Source organism: Periplaneta americana, chromosome 14 (genome assembly GCF_040183065.1).
Source record: "Periplaneta americana isolate PAMFEO1 chromosome 14, P.americana_PAMFEO1_priV1, whole genome shotgun sequence".
Classification (NCBI taxonomy): Eukaryota; Metazoa; Arthropoda; class Insecta; order Blattodea; family Blattidae; genus Periplaneta; species Periplaneta americana.
Genome location: NC_091130.1, coordinates 59,348,284 through 59,370,418, shown reverse-complemented (window position 1 = coordinate 59,370,418; position 22,135 = coordinate 59,348,284).

Genomic DNA, 22,135 nt, shown 5'->3' with positions numbered 1-22,135 from the left:
CGAAGAGTATTTACTGTCTATAGGGTTGGATGAAAGACTTGGTATAGCAAAGGAAGGGGGAAACGAGAGAGGCGCTAATCGACCGTATTTTGGATGCGGCATAAAGAACAGCCACGAGCAACACTCCCGAGCTATGAGCGCGATTCACGCCCGATCGAAACAGTGCATTGAAGCAGAAGAAGGTACCTGTGAAAACGTGCGAAAACATCGACCCCGACGTCTACAATATTAAGTATGTATGCATACGTGAATATAAACTTTAAATTTGTCCGTTATGCGAGTTAGTACAATGGAATCTCAGACGTTTTTGTGAAATCAAAGTGCCATATCCCCGTAGCCGTTCGAAAACGGATCCATATTCACATGAACTTTTTGATTCAGAATTACTTCAGAATTCACATCCTAAATGTCTGACCTTTCCTCGTGAATCACCCTGTATAATCATTAAAACAAAATATATTAATTCAATTTACAAGCATAGACATACATACGTAAAACGTAAAGGTGAATCCTCGCCCAAGAGCAGTCTCTGACTTAGCATTCTCCAATCTTTCCTATTTTCTGACTTTCTCTTAGTCTCCGCATATGATCCATATATATTAATATCTATATCATCTGATATCTTATCCTGCCCGAACTTTTCTTCCGTTCACCATTCCTTCCAGTGCACCTTTCAGTAGGAAGTTCCTTCTCAGCCAGTGACCCAACCAATTCCTTTTCCTCTTTCTGATCAATTTCAGCATCATTCTTTCTTCACCCACTCTTTCCAACACAGCTTCGTATCTTATTCTGTCTGTCCACTTCATACGCTTCATTCTTCTCTATATCCACATTTCAAATGCTTCTATTCGTTTCTCTTCATTTCGTCATATTGTCCATGTTACTACAACATACAATACCACACACCTCTCAAAGCACTTCACTCCTTAGTTCTTTTTCCAGAGGTCCGCAGAAGATGCTCCTTTTCCTGTTAAAAGCTTCCTTTGTCATTCCTATTGTCCTTTTGAATTCCTGGCTGCAGCTCATGTTACTGCTTATAGTAGATCCCAAGTATTTGAAGCTGTTCACTTGCTCTACTGTCTCATTTAGAATCTGTAAATTCACCTTCTTTATTTTTCTTACGACAACCACAGTCTTCGTCTTGTTTGCATTTATCTTCATCCCATACTGCTCACAACTGCCATTTAGCTCCAATAGCATATCCCATAGTATCGTCTTCTCTTCTGCTAACAGCGCCATATCATCAGCAAATCTTACGCAATTTATTCTTTGTTCTTCTTGTTAAATTAAAAACTATTAGGTACATAAAGTTTTTTTAATAAGGCTGAATTATTGATGATCCCAATAATGTCCTCGAATAATAGATATCTGTTAATGCTACATTTAATTTCTTTCAGAACATAGGACCTGTCAGCAATGTCAAGTTCGCCTGTTCCTCTCTCTCTCTCTGATTACTGTGTGCGCGTTTGTGTATTCATTTGGTGAAGACATTGTGACTCAGGTAAGCATATTGATTAGCCTTACTTTTGTTGAATTGCTGATTAGAGAAGAACGGATTAAAATATATTGGATAGAGAAAATATAAAAATATAACTGATATTATTATTATTATTATTATTTTTTATTATTTAATTATTCACTAAGAATTAAACCAAAAATGAGGAATAAATTATAAAACTGCAGAGAAAGATATGTACTCATATCTATGAATTTTACTATAGGTACTTCACTCTCACATGCGATGCAAACCCTAAATTTAATCGTTCAAGTTACATGTGTAACATAAAAAACTAGTCACCATCGTAGCTCAGTCGGCTGAGGCACTTGCCTGCCGATCCGGAGCTGCGCTAGTTCGTGGGTTTGATTCCCGCTTGGACTGATTACCTGGTTGCGTTTTTTCGGAGGTTTTTCCCAACCGTAACACCAGTGTCAGGTAATCTAAGGCGAATCCTCGCCCTCATCTCTCCAATTACCATCTCGCTACGCTAAATAACGCAGTAGTTGATACAGCGTCGTTAAATAATCGACTAAAAGCTATTTCTATACACTCATTTCTTTGCATTCATAATTAAATATACAGGTTGTTTCAAAAATACGGGGCATAATTTCAGGTATGTATTTCCCACACGCAGACAATCAAAATAGTTCATTACAACATGTGTCCGGAAATGCTTTATTTCCGAGTTATGGCCTTCAAAACATTGAAATTCACCGGAACGTTTTTCTTTCCGCGCGTCGTTGCCGTCAAAGGAGACATTAAGAGAGCACTCTGACAGTTCATTCCGAGGAGAAGGTTACATTCAGTGTTGTGTAGGCGTTAGACTGTGCGACATGTATTCAAATCAAGAGCTGGCAGAGATACACTTCATGTACGGTAAAGCGGACGGCAATGCTGCGCTGGCTCGTCGTTTGTACCAGGAGAGGTACCCACAGCGACAATGTCCAGATCGAAAGACATTTGTACGTCTCCATTACCGTCTGTGGGAGTATGGAAAATTTAACTCTCTTGGTTTGTGAAGGGGACGACCAAGATCTACAACTCCAGAAGTACAGGAGGAGATTCTGGAGGCTGTGAACATGACTCCTTCTATCAGCACACGAAGAGTAGCGTTGCAAGTCAATGTTCCTCATACGACTGTCTGGAGACTGTTGAAAGAGTATCATTTGTATCCTTATCATTTGCAACGTGTACAGGCCCTGTCACCAGCAGATTACCCTGCACGAGTTACAGGTTCTTGCAGCAGTGCGATGTAAATCCGAACTTTCCTGCCTTAATATTATTTACAGATGAAGCACAGTTCACACGAGATGGCATAACAAATTTCCACAATCAGCATGTAGGGGCGTATGAAAACCCACGTGCAACTGTTCCATCTCATCACCAGGTGCGGTTCTCTCTCAACGTGTGGGCCAGTATCACTGGTGATCGATTAGTTGGACCCCATGTACTTGTAAACAGACTTACGGGGCAGGCGTACACAAATTTCCTGGAAAACACCATACCTCATGTTTTAGAAGACACTCCACTGATCAGTCGTCAACACATTCACTTCTTGCATGATGGCGCTCCTGCACACTTCAGTCGTACGCCTCGCCGGTTCTTGGATTGAAGGTTTCCTGATCGATGGATAGGTAGAGGTGGCCCAATTGCTTGGCCTCCACGCTCACCTGATCTGAACCGTCTCGATTTCTACTTGTGGAGCCATTTAAAATCATTGGTTTATTCGTCTCCGGTGCCTGATTTGGAATGCCTTCGGAATCGAATTGTGGCATGTTCTGAGGACATACGCAATACTCCTGGAGTTTGGGATCGTGTTCGCAGGTCAATGAGACATCGATGTGAGGTCTGTATTCAAGCAGGAGGTGGACATTTTGAACATCTTCTGTAATGACAACGACCTACGGAAAGAAAAACGTTTCGGTGAATTTCAATGTTGTGAAGGCCATAACTCGGAAATGAAGCATTTCCGGACACATGTTGTAATGAACTATTTTGATTGTCTACATGTGGGAAATACATACCTGAAATTATGCCCCGTTTTTTAAACATCCTGTATATTCGTACAGTTGAACTACTGATGTAATAATAAACCATTAAAACGTAACTAATCATCGGATTACTTGAACATAATAAATAGTTGATAATGGCTAAGATAATTGGGGACTGAATATGGTAAACGATGAAAGTGTCAAAACTTTCAATTTCCGTTTCTTTGAATTGAATGATAATATGTGCCAAGTTTCATAACCTGTTACACATGAAAAAGTGCCAGAATATTTGTGCAAAGGTTCTGCTAGTTTTAAATTTACCAGCTGAGTGGCCTGAGGAACTTTGAAAGTAACTCTGCTAGACGTAAAGCCAGTTCAATTGAAATCGGCAGCCCTATTTATCTTATAGAGTGAAACCAACTTAAAACGAAACGCCATCTTCCAGAATTTTTTTTCCCTCGTTTTCACAGGTTTTCGTTTTACAAAGATTTGAGTTTTGGCAAAACTGAGAATAGACTACTGCAATATGCTGGCTGTAGGAAGAACACAATGAAGGAATAATTTGAAATAAAAGTTACTACAGTACATGCAAAGCGAATTTTATTTTCATAATTATTAACTTACGTAATTGCAGCCTCTTTCTCTCCATCTCTCTGCGCCCTAGTTTCTTGGCCCCCACATTTCTTTTAGTGCATTGCCGCGAATTTTTGTGAAGGGTACGTTGTAGGATTTCCTTCACATCCTGCATCAATTCAGAGTGTAAATTGCGCGCTGACCCATCGGTTGTGTAACTGAAGTTGTGTTTGATGGAAAATAGATTAACTTAGCCTAACGTTAGACATATCAATCCTTGGAAGGCAGGTAGTATTGTCTAACAACAGTATGACCTTACGATGTCGATGTATCATTGCTCCATTAAAATTATGAAGCCACTCTTCCATGATAGAACTGGTCATCCAAGCTTTTTTATTAAATCGCACAGTTTTACTTTATTTGCACTGTTATTTAACACTGTATTGGTATATTGACACAAAACTCAGAATAAATAAAAGGAAATGTGAAACTAAATTGACACTACACTACAATTATTCACAGTTTTATTGCACTCGCACTGTCCTTTTTCACTGTATTGGCTTGTTAGCACAAAACTGAGAATAAATGAAAGAAAATGCAAGAGGGTTGGAAGAAGTAACGGTACAGGAGGTCAGTAACCAGCCCAGATCCTTGACAATAAGCACAGAATAGTGACATGGTTAGAGAAGCTTCACCCCCCAACACCTGACAAAGAATAGCGTAAATCTTCCAGATCATTGCATGTACAGTCACACAAAAAAAAATTATCCCATGCTTCGTACAGTATTACCGCAAAATGAAACATGTTTTGAAAGAATTTAACAACAGTCACGCTTAAAAATATCCGTTTTAGTAACGTTTTTTTACCTAAATGGTGTACAAAAATGATTCGTTTTCGCGTTAGGCAGTTTTCCGTTTTAAAGTATAATTTGACATAGGAAATCATTCCATTCCCAAATTTATTTTTCGCTTGTACAAGTTTCCTTTTTATAGAGGATACGTTTTAGCAAGTTTTTGCTGTATTACGGTAGTGACTGGTTAAAAAAGTGCTATCTCTTAATTTGTTACTGTGTTACACTCTTGTTTTATGTCTAATATTATTTTTCTTAGTACTAGAAGTTTATGAAAGTCAACTAAAGATTTAAAAAGTAAAGAAGAACGTGTTTCTTTTGTTTTTCTCTTTTTTTTCTTTATCAACTCCCATGGTGCTTTCAACAACAATATTAATGTAGCCTAATGATACAAAAATACAGTATATATGACTTAATGCAATAAATAGGATGTCTTAATAAAATAATGTCAAATTATTTTAATGTTAAAAGCAGTGATGCGGGTATTCCAATAAAAAATACAAATTATTCGATTCTTGTAAGTTCTCGACATATATATTTCGAATCGTGAAAAAGTATTCGAATACTATGTTCAGATGGTAGATGCTGCGAGAAATGTAGAATAAGAACAAACGTTCTCTTAGAACACCGACTGCTCATCAATCGTGTACATTCGGCAAACCTCGCCTACAAATACGAGGTATTTGCATGTGATTAGCTACAGCATGTAATTAGAATAATAAAAAATATGAACTCCTGTGCTTCCACAATACACTGCTGTCATTGCTATCGTTATCGCTGTCATGCTGGATAATGGATAAGAGAACCGAGAAGAGAGAAACTGCCGGTGAGTAATCAAATCGTTTTTCGAATGATAAAAGTATTCGATAACTTTCATTCGAATACATTATTCGATTCTTAATATTATTCGAGAACAGACTATTCGATTCTTAAAATTATTCGATTCTGCCTATCACTAGTTAAAAGTGTCAGCATTATGAGAATATATTATTTGTCAAGATTCCCACAAGTTTTGTCTGCGGTACTGTCATCTTTTGCCGAATTCAGACTTCAGTTATTCTAAGAGAGTGAATGACAGAGAACGATTAAAAGAGCAAATAGTGTGCGAGTCAGCAAATAAGTGAGTGACAAGAGAAACAGAGAGCGAATAGTGTGTCAACAAAAGTGAATGAGTATATAACAAAATATGAATAGTGTGAAATTGGCAGATAAAGTGACACACTGACAGATATAGCAACAGAGGCATAAAGTTACAGGGAAGAATGTCAATAGCATAATGGCAGTGTTAGTTAAGAGTGACAAGTGACAGAATGACCAACAGATATGAGTGACAGAACTGTTGTGCAAAAAGTGACAGACCGGCTAACAAGAACGACAGAGACAGAGCAGAAATCTTAAAATAATATGCGACAAAGTGACTGACAGAGCGACAGATTGAATGACTGCGTCAAAGTAGTTGACAGTGCGACAGAATGACTGACAAAGCAACAGAGTGGCTGAAAGAGCAACAGACTGACAGACCTATAGAGTGACTCACAGAGCGACAGATTGACTGACTGCGACAGAATGGTTGACTATGCGATGACTGACAAAGCAACAGAGTGTCTGGCTGCGACACAGTGGTTTACGGTGCGACAGGATGCGTGCCAGAGCTATAGAGTGCTGAATAGCTGGACTACATACGTAACATAAATTACATCTATTTAGTTGTTGTATAGCCTACTACATGTAGCGAAAAAGTATAATAATGGCTGTATTGCTCTCTTTGATGAATCACAGAGTTCAGCAGTGAAGGACGCACTATACGACCTTCGCTGGTACAACCACAGCACCAGATTCCGAAAGATGTTTGGAATCTTCCAGACACGTGTTCAGACTCCATTTTATATTATAATTGGTCCTGTTAACAAAGTGTCTATGGAACAATACCAAGCAGTGAGTTTTATTACGGCGTAACTTCTGTGTGTTTCTATAAATTAACTTGAACTTAAAATTAATTTTAGAATTAAGTTGTCACTTTTTAAGATAGAGCAGAAAGAAGAAGAAGAACTCCAGATCTGTGGAGTAATGGTTAACATGTCTGACCACGAAACTAGGTGGTACTGGTTCGAAACCCGGTCGGGACAAGTTACATGTTTGAGGCTTTTCTGGGGATTTCCCCTCAACCATTAACAAAAATGCTGGATAACTATTGATGCTGGACCCCGGACTCATTTCACCGGCATTATCACCTGCATTTCATTTAGAAGCTAAATAACCTGAGATGTTGATACAGCGTCGTAAAATAGCCATTAAAAAGTAGTAATTTGGGCACAGGAAGAGGATTAAGCATTGTTAACCTGTGATTTGTTATTACTCAAATGTACTCCGTATGTATATTGTTTGGTATCCCACGTCATAAAGGCAGGAGTTGCTCGTTTGGGAAATGATAATAAAATAATTCCATATAATTTTGTATGCATTCTTCATCATGTTTGTGGATGTGAACATAAGTACAAACTTTTAGTGATAATTGCTCTGCAATATTTGTGGAAGGAAATTTTGCATTGTAATTACTTCGAGAATGCCATAAAATTAAACATTTTCGGAATACCGTCTTTCTGTACGATTTTATTCACATTTAATATCTAATAATCAATTCAACAAGGATTTATGCACATCCCTTACTATTTTTACTAGATATCGTAAGACGGAAAATTACGAGAAAACAACGGTAAGTATTTTTCAGAATTACACTTTTGCATGAAATTGCGTAGGCAGTATGTAATATCTTTATTCCAAATAAAAATAGTTTCCTTTTACAACTATATCGAAAAGCAAATTTTCTTTCAATAAAACATTAAATTTAAAAAACGTATACATAAAAGTTATCAAAGGTAATACACGAGAGAATCTGAGATTAATGAAGTTTTGTTTCAGCTCGGTTTAGAATCGATACTAAATATACTGGTCATGCGCAGTAACTCAATGTGCGTTTCAACAAGATTTGAGCTGATTCTGAACTCTCAGTTTTCTGTTCCAACGTGTTTTGGAACAAGTGAAAATGGTTCTCGATTAAGAGCAGGACCTGGGAATTCTGAACTGTAGACGCATACGTAGATCGCTTAATCTGAGGTCGAGGTTAAAATGTTTGAGACTGGATAAAAAATAGTCGATCATAAGTGATTTGTGATTTTGTAGATTGAGGGAGTTTAGTAAGTAACGAAAGAAATTAGATTGAAGCACGGAGTATAGATGTCAACTGTTATGTATGTCGTAGCATAAGGACACGCCGCTCTACAACAAACTCTCGCAAATGTTTCGTATATTTCACTGGGCATTAGTCCATATTAATTCAGCAAAGAGTCAATGGTTGAACTGTATCAACATGTCTGAAACAAATATGAGTCGGTATTCACGGTTGACATAATTTTCGGAGTAGTTCGGTAATGAACAATTTTCTTGTAACAGAGATTCCAAAAAGATATACAAAAATAGTATCCGAAGTTAATATACATCTAACCAACTATAGCCCGTGGTCTTCATCGAGTTGCGGAAGAAATCTGCTTTAGTGATGTCAATAATTTTGTTCCAAGTGTAAAGATATTTTCTGAAGACGCCTTCCAGAATCAAGAAATTTAAGGAAACGATACTTGTAATTCCCTTCGCCTCTAAATACGGCTGATTATATGTCGGTGGAGGACATGTTTAGACGCTGTTTTGTACTATATACACAATTATGAAAATTTTTCACACAACACCTTTGCGGAGGAGCATAATTCCTCTATAAATATGGTAAAAGAGTTAATTTCACAATTTTTAGAATATCTGCACAATATTTCGAAAAAATTCTCTTCTGTAGAAAGTACAATAAGGTACTCGTAGAATCATCGAAACTGAAACTATAAGACTCTCTTCAGTCCATACAACAAGTGTCGCCATCACTAAATCAAGCAGAAGAGGAACCAGTTACAGAAAAGACATATATTCTAAATTGAATACTTATGCACAATGAGTTAATGTAACCGCTAGTGATGAACACAACTAACTGCCGCTCTCGCTCGCTGTGTTCGTTGCATTTGTCTTTCGAGTCTCGTCTCGTCAATCTCGAAATAGCATTTGGTCGGCATGGAAAGATTTCGTAACTTTGAACAACATACATCATTGAAATAAATAACATTATAAATGTTTAAATGAGACAAAAAAAACAAAACAGAACAGTATCTTAGTTATCAAAATGTTCTGGTTCTATTATATGATATTACCTATGGTTATATAAATGGAAAAAAAAAAATCTCAAATAAATTTGCATTTCTAAGAAACATAAAACATAACGTTAATATCTTTTTACTTGAGATTGCACACTTGTTCTCAAACATATGAAAAGAAAATTCTTAGCCTTTTAATAAGGGCCTAGTAATTAAATAAAGATTGGGGAACGGATTATTATACACTGAAAGGTAGAGATTATGTTCCAAATAGGCTACTTGATTGGATGCGTATTTTCCGGGCTAAAGGGCCGTGGTCTGTCGGTGTTCCAACCAAACGTTTCGTCCACTACCCCGGTGGACATCTTCAGTGGCGTGGTACACATGTGCGGAGAGATCTACTGTGTGTATCAGGAACTGGCATTGAGACAGTTTGCTTACTCCTTCGTCCTCGCAACCCAAGTTGACGCAATACATACAGTCGCGCCCGCTTGAATTGAATTGAAATGATAGAGGAGAATTGGAAGGACTGGTAGCAAGTCGATATTTAAGGTGTGGGACTTTGTTGCTTGTCGTCGCCGCGATCCGCACCAGTGGTTTCGGTGTTCTGATTGTTTGTCACAGTGTCTAATTGTCGGGAAGCGGAACTGACCTTGTGCAATATCTCGTAAATTGTGAGATGTGCGCAGACACGAAAGTATTGATTTTTTCCGAGAAACCAATGTCATTGACCTTGATATAATCTAGAGAGTAAAATAAACATTAATCTTGATATAACCTTGAAATTGATTTAGACATTGAAAAACGAGATGACAAATTGAATTTATTTGAATATTATTTACAATTAACGCTAATTTTTATAGTAACAGAACATAACCTTCTGCGACAGTATTGGATTTCCAGCCTCCGTGACGTTTCGCTAGTTGTCTTTCGATTGCATATCCGAGAATAATCGATACTTGCGCTCTCATATTGATACAAAGGTATTTTTTCTGATTGATGGAACACCTGAACTTTAATGAATAGGTGTACTCTAATGAGGTCCATTAAAGGGCTGCTACCAGATGTATAATTACTACATTTCGGCATGGTCGAGCATAAAATATTTAAGTACAGCGGAAAAACATGCACTGGCACTTTTGACAATATTTACCACAATATTTATGATAGCCACATATAAATGTTATCACTGAATCTCGAAGGGAACCTGAATTGAATGACATATAGTCCACATAATTTAGATTATTCACTTTTCCTAAACAATTTGTTTAATTGTTGCAACAAATCGAAAATATGCTGAAACGTAATATCGTACAGGTACAATTTCCTGGTAAACTAATGATGTCATTGGTCCTAAATTTTTATGAGATCTTATATAATACATAGAGCTATATGAAACTCACTTTTTACTTAATTTCAGAAAAATCTGTGGGTTTTGTAATATTTTGAAACTATAGAGTTTGGTAAAAAATATTTTTCACAGCATGTAATAAAATTATAAAACTAGCATAATTTCAAAGTTACAAAAATAAAAACAGAGTTTCACTATTATAAGCCAATATGTAACATCTGATAAAAATTTAGGATCAATGGCGTCATTAGTTTACCAGGAAAATGTACCTACGTGATCTTATGTTTAAATATATTTTCGATTTGTTTCAACAATTAGGTAAATAAATTATAAAGAACAAATTCATAATCTAAATTAATTAATTAGCTAAGTGAATTATAAGCCATTCAATCTAGCATTCTTTCTAGAATCAGTGATAAAAATATATGTATGGCTACCATATATCTTATGGTCATCCATATATCGCGGCATCGCAGCTGAGGTAGGGTCGCGCTCGGCCGTTAAGCTGTCGCTTCCCGCCCGCCGGGCAATACAAGAGCTCTATGTTTAGCAAGCTAGAGGACTGCCTAATAAATTCTAATGCACTTTAAAAGTTATGTATTCATCCATGTCACAAAAGGAGATGTTGGAACTGCCTGCCTTCCTTTTTAATACATTTCCGGTACCTTCTTATGAAATTATCCGTTACTTTTCTTAGCCCTCTTTGAGAAATTGAATTGATCTCTTTGCAAATGTCATCTTTAAGTTCGCCTAAAGTTTGTGGATTCGTTCTTTTTTTACCTTTATCTTTTAATCATCCCCAGAGATAATAGTCACAGGCGGTTAAATCAGGGGATCTTGAGGGCCATATGTTATTCCTGATAACTCTATCGTCAAAAACTTGTGAAATTACTTGCAATGAAACAATGGCTGTATAAGCCGTCGCCGAGTCCTGCTGAAAAAAGCGAAACTTCGTTCCCTCTCAGTTAATTCAGCAAGAAAGGTATCCATTACTGTTAATTGTGTTCTCAAAAAATTGACCCTATTATTCTCTCAACGGAAACTGAGCACCACACCCGTAATATCTCATCATCAAGAACAGAGGTGTCCAAAAAGCGTATCGTCATTCGTGCTCTCGATGCCGCCCGCCGAACACAGTGTGCTGTACGGCTAGAGAAGGGGGAGAGACTCGTACCTCAACAGATGGAAGCGATCAGTGGGGGATCGCGGCAACAGTCTGGTTAGGTTTACAAATAATAACATCAAAAAAAAAAAGAAATATCATACGTTTGTATATTATTTTGACATAATATGAAGCTGGAGCCCCGTTTGTTGCTATGGCACAAATCATTGCAAATTCAACCTTTTCTGTTCTATGGTGCCTTTCAGTGCCTGGAAAAGATCTTCTCCAGTTGCATTTTGTAATTACATCTAGAAGACATTCAGACACAGTAAAATGTTCATTAACTCCTCGGATGAAAATGGCTAGGTGAGCTTTGCCATCTCTATCTGTGCTTTCGTCCGATGCAAGTGAGTAAGCTACAAACTGGTTCATTGTTTTTTCGACTTCAGATTCAATTGCATTTACAATCTTGAAATTCATTCTCTAAAATGTAATTGGAAACAATTAAATTTTCTTAAGCTTTGACTTTGTTCTGGACACAGTATTTTAGTAACGTCCTGTATGCACGATTTTATAAATGATGCTTAAGTAAATGGCTTCATCGTTGATTTTCCAATATTTATTCCAAGCTAGAACATAGCTAGCAAGAAGCTTTTTTTGTTTAATACTGGGGACACGTGTGTGATTTGTGTTTGTATTTTCTTATCAAAATATTTGTAGGTCTACGCATTTCACCTAAAATTAAACGAAAAACTATGTTTGTCATGCGGAACTGAGTGTAAACGTATTGTAATATACTGATTATTATGTATAACCAACAGTTATACAGGGTGTTTCAAAAATACGGGGCATAATTTCAGGTATGTATTTCCCATATGTAGACAATCAAAATAGTTCATTACAACATGTGTCCGGAAATGCTTCATTTCCGAGTTATGGCCTTCACAACATTGAAATTCACCGGAACGTTTTTCTTTCCGCAGGTCGTTGTCATTACAGAAGATGTTCAAAATTTCCACCTCCTCCTTGAATACAGACCTCACATCGATGTCTCATTGACCTGCGAACACGATCCCAAACTCCAGGAGTAATGCGTATGTCCTCAGAACATGCCACAATTCGATTCCGAAGGCATTCCAAATCAGGCACCGGAGACGAATAAATCAATGATTTTAAATGGCTCCACAAGTAGAAATCGAGAGGGTTCAGATCAGGTGAGCGTGGAGGCCAAGCAATTGGGCCACCTCTACCTATCCATCGATCAGGAAACCTTCGATCCAAGAACCGGCGAGGCGTATGACTGAAGTGTGCAGGAGCGCCATCATGCAAGAAGTGAATGTGTTGACGATTGATCAGTGCCCCGTAAGTCTGTTTACAAGTACATGGGGTCCAACTAATCGATCACCAATGATACCGGCCCACATGTTGAGGGAGAACCGCACCTGGTGATGAGATAGAACAGTTGCACGTGGGTTTTCATACGCCCATACATGCTGATTGTGGAAATTTGTTATGCCATTTCGTGTGAACTGTGCTTCATCTGTAAATAATACTAAGGCAGGAAAGTTCGGATTTACACCACACTGCTGCAAGAACCACTGACAGAACCTAACTCGTGCAGGGTAATCTGCTGGTGACAGGGCCTGTACACGTTGCAAATGATAAGGATACAATTGATACTCTTTCAACGGTCTCCAGACAGTCGTATGAGGAACATTGACTTGCAACGCTACCCTTCGTGTGCTGATAGAAGGAGTCAAGTTCACAGCTCCAGAATCTCCTCCTGTACATCTGGAGTTGTAGATCTTGGTCGTTCCCTTCCCAAACCAGGAGAGTTAAATTTTCCATACTCCCACAGACGGTAATGGAGACGTACAAATGTCTTTCGATCTGGACATTGTCGCTGTGGGTACCTCTCCTGGTACAAACGACGAGCCAGCGCAGCATTGCCGTCCGCTTTACCGTACATGAAGTGTATCTCTGCCAGCTCTTGATTTGAATACATGTCGCACAGTCTAACGCCTACATAACACTGAATGTAACCTTCGCCTCGGAATGAACTGTCAGAGTGCCCTCTTAATGTCTCCTTTGACGGCAACGACCTGCGGAAAGAAAAACGTTCCGGTGAATTTCAATATTGTGAAGGCCATAACTCGGAAATAAAGCATTTCCGGACACATGTTGTAATGAACTATTTTGATTGTCTACAAGTGGGAAATACATACCTGAAATTATGCCCCGTATTTTTAGAAATACCCTGTATAGATAGCCCCAAAATAAATTATTTTCACATGTCCAACAAGGCTGTAATTGTATGATATTGTTTGTGAAGAGTCGAGTAGTGTCGTGGCATGTTGAATTTTAACACACGCTTAAGAATTTTCGAACAAATTAAGCATTTCGCATTCTCCCCACTAACACAAAACAATTTATCTTCCTAATCATCCTTGAATGTACTACGTCCATGATTAGAAAACATTGTGAAACGGTGGAACATTCCGACCAACACAATGATAAAGGCAGTCCGCCTCTGCTCTTCGTTTGCGCATAAACACTGAGTACAGTACAGGTGGAGATGGGTGAAGCGGAGTGCGCTCATTACGTAGTGGCTTCGGTTCCGTTCAGGGGTTACTCGCGAGTAGGCTCTTGGAGACGTCTGATCAAGAGGTTCCTCATGAAGCAGATTAGGTTTTTTGGCACTCTAATGTCGGCAGATTTGAGAATTTACATGCCCACGTAAATGAAACCACGCTTCGTCTGAAAAGAGAATGCAATTAAGATCAATTTCTCCGTATACATTTTATTCAAAATCCAATCACAAAATCTAATCTTACATACAGGATCATCCGGTTTAAGTTCTTGCACCACAGTACATTTATAGGGTTTTAATTTAAGTAAATTCGTAGTTCTTTGCACGGAACCGTAAGAAATCCCCGTTTGCTGAGAAAGATGGCTAAGAGATTACTTAGAGGAATTTTTAAAGCGTTGTCCAGAGTCATCAAGAGTTTCTTCTTTGAGCACTGTACGTCGCCTTCTTCGCTTCTTATGAAAAACACTTCCCGTTTCAAGAAATTTATTAACTAATTATATGAATCGACCCACGATTTGGGACTCGGTTGCCTGGGAAATTCTTTTGAAATAATCTCCTGACTGATCGAGTGGATTCTGTATAGACATACGAATAGTAAACAAACACCTGATGTGGAATAGAGTAATTTGACCTATTACTTATTGGGCATTACTCTCACTTCTTTTCACGTGTTGCTCTCACTGAAACATAGAACAAACGGCGTTGCGAGACCTTGAATAAACCAGTTATTCCTGCAGAACGCTCCCCTCCCGCCCAAACAAACGCGTTGCTGTTGTCGGCTGAGGCGCTTCACGCAGCTCCGGTTCCGAGATATGTGGATGACCCAGTATACATTGTCGAAAGTATTACTGTAGCCTATGTTTTTCCATAATGTTTGTATGAGTTCATAGCCTGCTTCCCTTAAGGAATATTCTTCTTCAATGCAAATCTAGCATTCTCTTATCTCCCCTCTATTCCGCTATCCTGTTTGTACCAGTAGTTAATGTTAAATTTTCCGGAAATTTTACTTGAAACAAGTAAAGCGATAGGTATGGAAGTAAACCCCGAGAAGACTAAGTATATGTTTATGTCCTGTAACCAGAATATTCTACGAAATGGAAATATAAAAATCGGAGATTTATCTTTCGAAGAGGTGGAAAAATTCAAATATCTTGGAGCAACAGTAATCAATATAATTGATATTCAGGAGGAAATTAAACGCAGAATAAATATGGGAAATGCATGTTATTATTCGGTTGAGAAGCTTTTGTCATCTAGTCTACTGTAAAAAAAATCTGAAAGTTAAAATTTATAAATCAGTTATATTACCGGTTCTTCTGTATGGTTGTGAAACTTGGATTCTCAATTTGAGAGAGGAACAGAGATTAAGGGTGTTTGAGAATAAGGTTCTTAGGAAAATATTTGTGGCTTCGGGGGATGAAGTTATAGGAGAGTGGCGAAAGTTACACAACACAGAACTGCACACATTGTATTCTTCATCTGACATAATTAGGAACATTAAATCCAGACGTTTGAGATGGCAGCGTATATAGCACGTATGGGCGAATCCAGAAATGCATATAGAGTGTTAGTTGGGAGACCGGAGGGAAAAAGACCTTTGGAAAGGCCGAGACGTAGATGGGAGGATAATAATAAAATGGATTTGAGGGAGATGGGATATGGTGATAGAGACTGGATTAATCTTGCACAGGATAGGGACCGATGGCGGGCGTATGTGAGGGTGGCAATAAACCTGCGGGTTCCTTAAAAGCCATTTGTAAGTAAGTTGTAAGTTAATGTTTGCCTAATTGTTTGTAGCTCAAGACAGCTATGAAATTATTGTGTTCTGAATAGTACATTCTGTTTCAATGCAGTATTATTATTATTATATTATTATTATTATCAGTATTATTAACATTATCACTATAATTTCATTATTATCGTTGTTATCTCTGTCATTTGTATTGTTATCATTATCATCATTATTATTACTGTTCTTCATTGACAATTTCATTCTCTTCCTTTGATATTCTTAAATCTTACATTAAATTGTATTTATTTATCCTAATTGCATTACCCTAATGAATCTCGTACAACGTTGCATTATCCAATCTTAGGGATTTTTTCAAATACCCTGTCATTTTTCTCAGAATATTTGTAACGTCTCGTGGCTCTGAATTATTTATAAATTAACAGTTTTCCATTCTTCAAGGTCTTCTAATGAAATAAATTATTGTACATTCACAAAACTTTTAATAATATACAGTCAACTCTGGATATAGTGAACTCTGTTATAGTGAACCTTAATCGTTGTCCCGACCCGCAAACATTAAAAAGTACATTAATATTTCCGTTTATAGTGAACCCTCGCTTTGCTTATAGTAAACCTTGTATCCTGACAAATTCTTATTTGAAGTCAGACCTTCTTGTATAAAATTGAAAGAATGTGTTGAGAACAACATTTTAAGTTTCTTACTCCTTTAGTCAAAGGACAAAGGTGGGATTAGTGATTCCCAGACAATGAGCTGTACTAGGTTCGCTCCAACAAGCGGTTCATGGATCAGTTCATGTACGGTTCCTGTACCATCTTATGCGCATGCGCTGGTTGAACATCTGCTATGGGATTGAAACTGGACTGGACGCTGTTGGAACGCTTTCACGGATCGTTATGTACTAAATCCAGAGTTGCTATAACTGTGATTATCTTTGCTAAGAACGGGATACTTATTATTATCGTTTCGCAGCTAATTCCAATTACAGAAAATAGAATTTCTGTCATTTTCTATAAAAAGATAACAAAAAATATGGAAGGCAAGAATTCCGCTAATTCAATGTCGTGTACTGGGGGACTCTCATCTAAAAATAGTTCTTTTTTTTAGTTATTAATGTATGTACGTTATTTATTACACTTTTAATCAAAGCTGCATATTGAAGTTGTAATTAACTATTTCAATACCCAAATAATTTGCATTCCCTTTCTTTTTGGCGAAAATTTAAATTAAATCTCTAGTTTTATTATTCGTCTGTACTGTCACTTTTCATCTTTAACCTCATTGATGTGAACAGTCGATCATGTCTTTCTTCAGTATCCAGGAGACGTTGGTGGGCTTATGCCATGCGCGTCTCGCGTACTCTTCCGTACATGCCTCAATCCGCGGACTATTTCTGACCGTTCCGAACCCGTGTCAAAAGCTTGTTGGAACGCCCGACTGCAGTACATGTTTCCGGTTCAGGAGTGGTTCGGATTGTGTTGGAACGTTTTTTCTGTACTGCGCATGCTCACGATGGTTACGGACGGTTCCCGACTGTTGTTGCAAAACGAACCTACTGTAAATCCAGGCAACGCGTGACGACTTTGCCTCACTCCACCACCGAAGGGTTGACATTTTCTTCTGAGGCATTCTATGTTATTTCTAATCCTCCACCGTCAAAGAGTTGCCTTTTGTTCTCAGAAACATTTCCATTATAACAGATAGCATCGAAACAACGGAAAATGAAATTGCTTTCTTTTATTAAAAGGGGACGTACATTATGTCTAAAGCATAAGTGACCCGGGAAATTCCAAGGCTGAGTACGCAATTACAACATAACAGCGTTTGCCATTTCTACCTGGTCCAGTGTTCCAACAATGAATGTAGTGTATAAAAATGTCGAAGCGTAAAGTATTTTCTTTGGAAGAGAATATTATAAGTGACATTGAACGTAGTCTTCCGCAAGCGGACGTGGGTCAACAGCATAGTTTAAGTATATCAACGGCAAGTAACAGTATGCAGTGTAATCTAATCCACAAAAATGAAATATTTTATTTTCTTGTTCACAATTCCATTCATTTTTGTCATTTAAGGTTAGGTGAAAGATACTTCGGATATAATTAACGAAATATGCAAGGTTCACTATATCCGGAGTTGACTGTACCTTCATTTTTTAAGCTTTGTTGTAGCCACTAAGTACGTGGATGAAACTTGTTGACTTTGTGTTACGAGTTAATAAGTGGCGAATAATAAGTGTATATATCTTTATCTTTGCAGGTTATTAATTTTGCCTACAAGTTCTGCACCCTCTTCAATCAACTCAGGGAATGAATCTAAAATAACCTTGTCCAGCTCGGAGGAGGATCACACCAAGAATTACTTTCTTCATTCTATTCACTGGGAGCAATATAATTCAAATGTGTAGTATGCTTCAGCTAATGTAGTTTTATGTATAGTCTTGAATACTGTATTCAGTAGAAAAAATTAGATATAATTAAAATCTACAGCTATTTATTTAAATAAATAGAACGATGTCGATTTCATGTTCAACATTTCTTCATTTCTCCATACTCCAATACAAAGAGATATTCTCAACAAATGTAGATCTATTCCAAAATCAGTCTAATTCTTATTTCAGATGTACTTTGCTAAGCTGTTATTGACCACCAATAAATGCACTGAAAAACTATACTGGAAGTTTCTCCCACATTTCTTTCTCTTGTAGCCAGATTTCACACTGGCGAATTCTCGTTTGGCCCATGAATTAGCTTACGCTCTGAGAGGAATAATACCCGATGATAATAATGTAAAGTGTCATGAGATATAAATTATTATAGGGAAAAATCATTTTAAAGTACCATTGGGACAGGTTTCTAAAAATAAACCCATACTCAATTATCAGATTTGTATCCATATTTTCTGAATAACAAAGTACATAATTTTAAATCTTTAGAAATTCATGTGTTTTCATCACGCTATGCAAAAATATAACCTGTAAAATCTATGAAAAATTATTGATAATTTTTATACTTTCGACGTCAGTGTTTATTAGTGATTTTCTTTCACTATGTCTTTTGTACAGGGACATCATTTTATTTTTACTTCAATTTTTATTGTACCTGAGTTTTTGAATGTACTTACCTCCCACCCCTTCTACTAATAAACTTCTACCCATTCTTCGCACAGAACCAAGGTCGCATATGTAATGAAAGTCGTCTTACGATCACATATACAGTACTCAGTGAGTATAGTACGTTTCAGAAATATGGTCGCCTTTTCCAGTAAATAAAGTGCATTCATTATTGAATCATATTTTCGCACAGGTACTGTGTCCGTTTGGTTACGTCGCTTCCCGGTTTCCCCTACAAGTATCTACTGTTAAGGCTAGGTGGCTGAGCTGCAGCTCTTTTCTGAAAACATTTGCTGTCAGAAATTGGACGTCTTTCTTAAAATTATACAACTGTTTAAAATAATTTAAATAAAATGACCTCATTAAGTAACTGTCACGCGATTCCCCCCCCCTTTCTATGACCCTGCAACATAACTACTTGGAACAACAGTAGATAGCAATCTGAGCAAATTTACCTGTGCGAATCGGGCAGAAGTGAAGATTGAATTTACAATACGTAAGTTACTCTGTTATCTAGTAGGTACAGAATTATTTCAAGAGGCACAGGATTATGGCCTCCCCCATATCGACTGATGCTTTGCATTATTTCTTTTGGGGTTACTGTAAAAATTGTGTTTGTTAAAATCCTACAACAATAGAAGAATTGAATAATTACATTCCAGAAGCAATAGATTCAATTTGAGAAGATGTGCTTAAAAACGTTTTCGATAATATGTAGATACACAAAATAACTGAAGCCCGCATCGAAATGAACAGCCATCATTATCAACAATTTGTTTAAATATCCAGATTTTGATTATTTTCCAATTTAAATGCATTCTCCATATTGTACGCTAATATGCTGTAACAGTGTACCATACACTGCATAATGAATACATCCACCTGGATAGTTTAGTTAGTGAGTAAAAACACTTATTATTAATACTGTAGACCTACAGTCTTACTAATAAACCGTGTATAGTCTTTATACGAGACTTATGCAGAGTTGAGGCAGAAAACGTTACTAATACACCATGCATTAGCGATGGATGTACAAACAGTCTGTAACTATACAATGGGAATTCCTTTCCAGCAGTTATATACATGAAACCCCTTGTTTAAGAGTTGCATGTAGAGAAAAAAATGGCCGCCTCTCTAACAGCTGTTCGTACCGACTGTCATTTTATGATGATGGCTGCCTTGTAACCACAGAAGAACAAACCAAAGAGCACACAATAATTAGAATAATATTGCTATAGCTTGTACTCTTTGACCAAAATATAGTGTGGTAATCGATTAGAGCCAGTTGTATTATGGATACTTAACACGCCACACGAGAGCGCTCTACCGGATGCAATAGAGAACCTCAGATATTCCATTCCCTTTCGTAATGAAGTAATGACGAAACTATGACGTAGCTGTGTAACAGTTATACTGTTATACACGACGTATGTAGTGATTATTATTAAGAAATTTACACACGACGTATAAACGAGCTACTCATGGTATAAGTATAAGACAGTTAAACGTCTATATATAGAGTTTTTATTAGTAAGACGGCTACTGTATTGTGAGTAAATTGAAACCTAACGAAAATGATCAAATTTTAAATCTTGATAGTTCCTAGTTTATGTAAATGAATACACTACTTTTCTTCCCTCCTATACCTAGTAAAGTAATTTGCTTGTATTTTACACTAGTATCAACAAACTCCGGTCGTGGAAGGTGGTAACATAGTGTTTTCTGTTCTCAGCCGTTATTCCAAAGGTATAGCCAGGTTAATATTAGAAATGTTAGTAAAAACAAAATGATGACCAGGTATATAAAATACTGAACATCATTTTCATGCACATTACTAAAGAATGTGCTTGTATTTAAATACATTTAATCATTCATGAAGCTAAAATCAATAAATTATATTATATCTGTATATCACGGTCTGTAGTGTTGAAAAATGTTATCTTTATTTCCCGTATTTCCATATTCAGTATTTTACAGTTTAGCACATAATGCAATAATTTTCAATATATTTTCCATGTTTTAAAACATAGTTTATATTAAGACTAAATAACATAATTTTAATGATGAACGTTGTGATGATAGTTTCGACAAGTGATAGTAGAGGTGACAACTGCGATAGTGAATTTTGCAATGCGATGGTAGACTAATTCTGACGGTTGAAATTATGATCATGATGAGTCCACAGTATTGATATCAGCAGCTATTGTAATAATGGTGACGGATACAATGGCACGGTGATAGATGAAATGCCGATGTTAACCGCTGCCAAAGTCGTGGTAATGGTTTCCAAGGCAGTCACTATGGCATTAATAATGGCGTTGGAGAAATGATATGGAGTGTAGCTGTGAATATATTGAATAAGCAGTCGCGGACAGCCAATAAGGGGTGGTTCTCCAGCTTGGGAGTTGGGTGAAAGGATAACATCACCGTAAAAAATAGCTTGTTACGAAACCTTACAAGAAGCCTCGGAATGGGACTGATTCACTGGCACGACCACAGCAAAGAAATAAGGTTATGAGATTTGGTACTTGGAACGTAACTAGTCTTTATAGAACAGGATGGGTAACATTAGTAGCAAAAGAACTAGCTAGATACAGAATAGACTTCGTGGGAGTACAAGAAGTTAGGTGAGGCTTAATACCATTTTTTTAAACTATTACCTCTCCTCTCATTACCAGGATGTTAGTCGCCAGATGGAGTTGGTGCATTGGATAATTGGTATGTGCGCAGAGGAAGGTTACTGAATAAGTAGTGTGAATTTATAATAACAAATATAATTAACAAATAATAAATAACAAATACATAAATGATTCAGTGAAACAAACATGAAAATATGAGGTTAAATGAAAAGAAATGATGAACTAAATTGATCTCAAATACAACAATAAATAAGTTGCAGAACCTTCGACTCTTTGTACAATATGGGCCAAGATACTTCTGAAGTCATAACTCAATCTAATTGACAAATTCCGAAATAGTAGTTTCATGACCTATAAAAATATCTCCACGCTGGAACATTCTCACAATATCTCAAACAACATATGAAAGTTTAACATCAATGTCCAGCGGTTCCCACTAGCACTTACTAAATGCCCAAATAGATTTTAATAATTCCCATAAAAATACCACTAA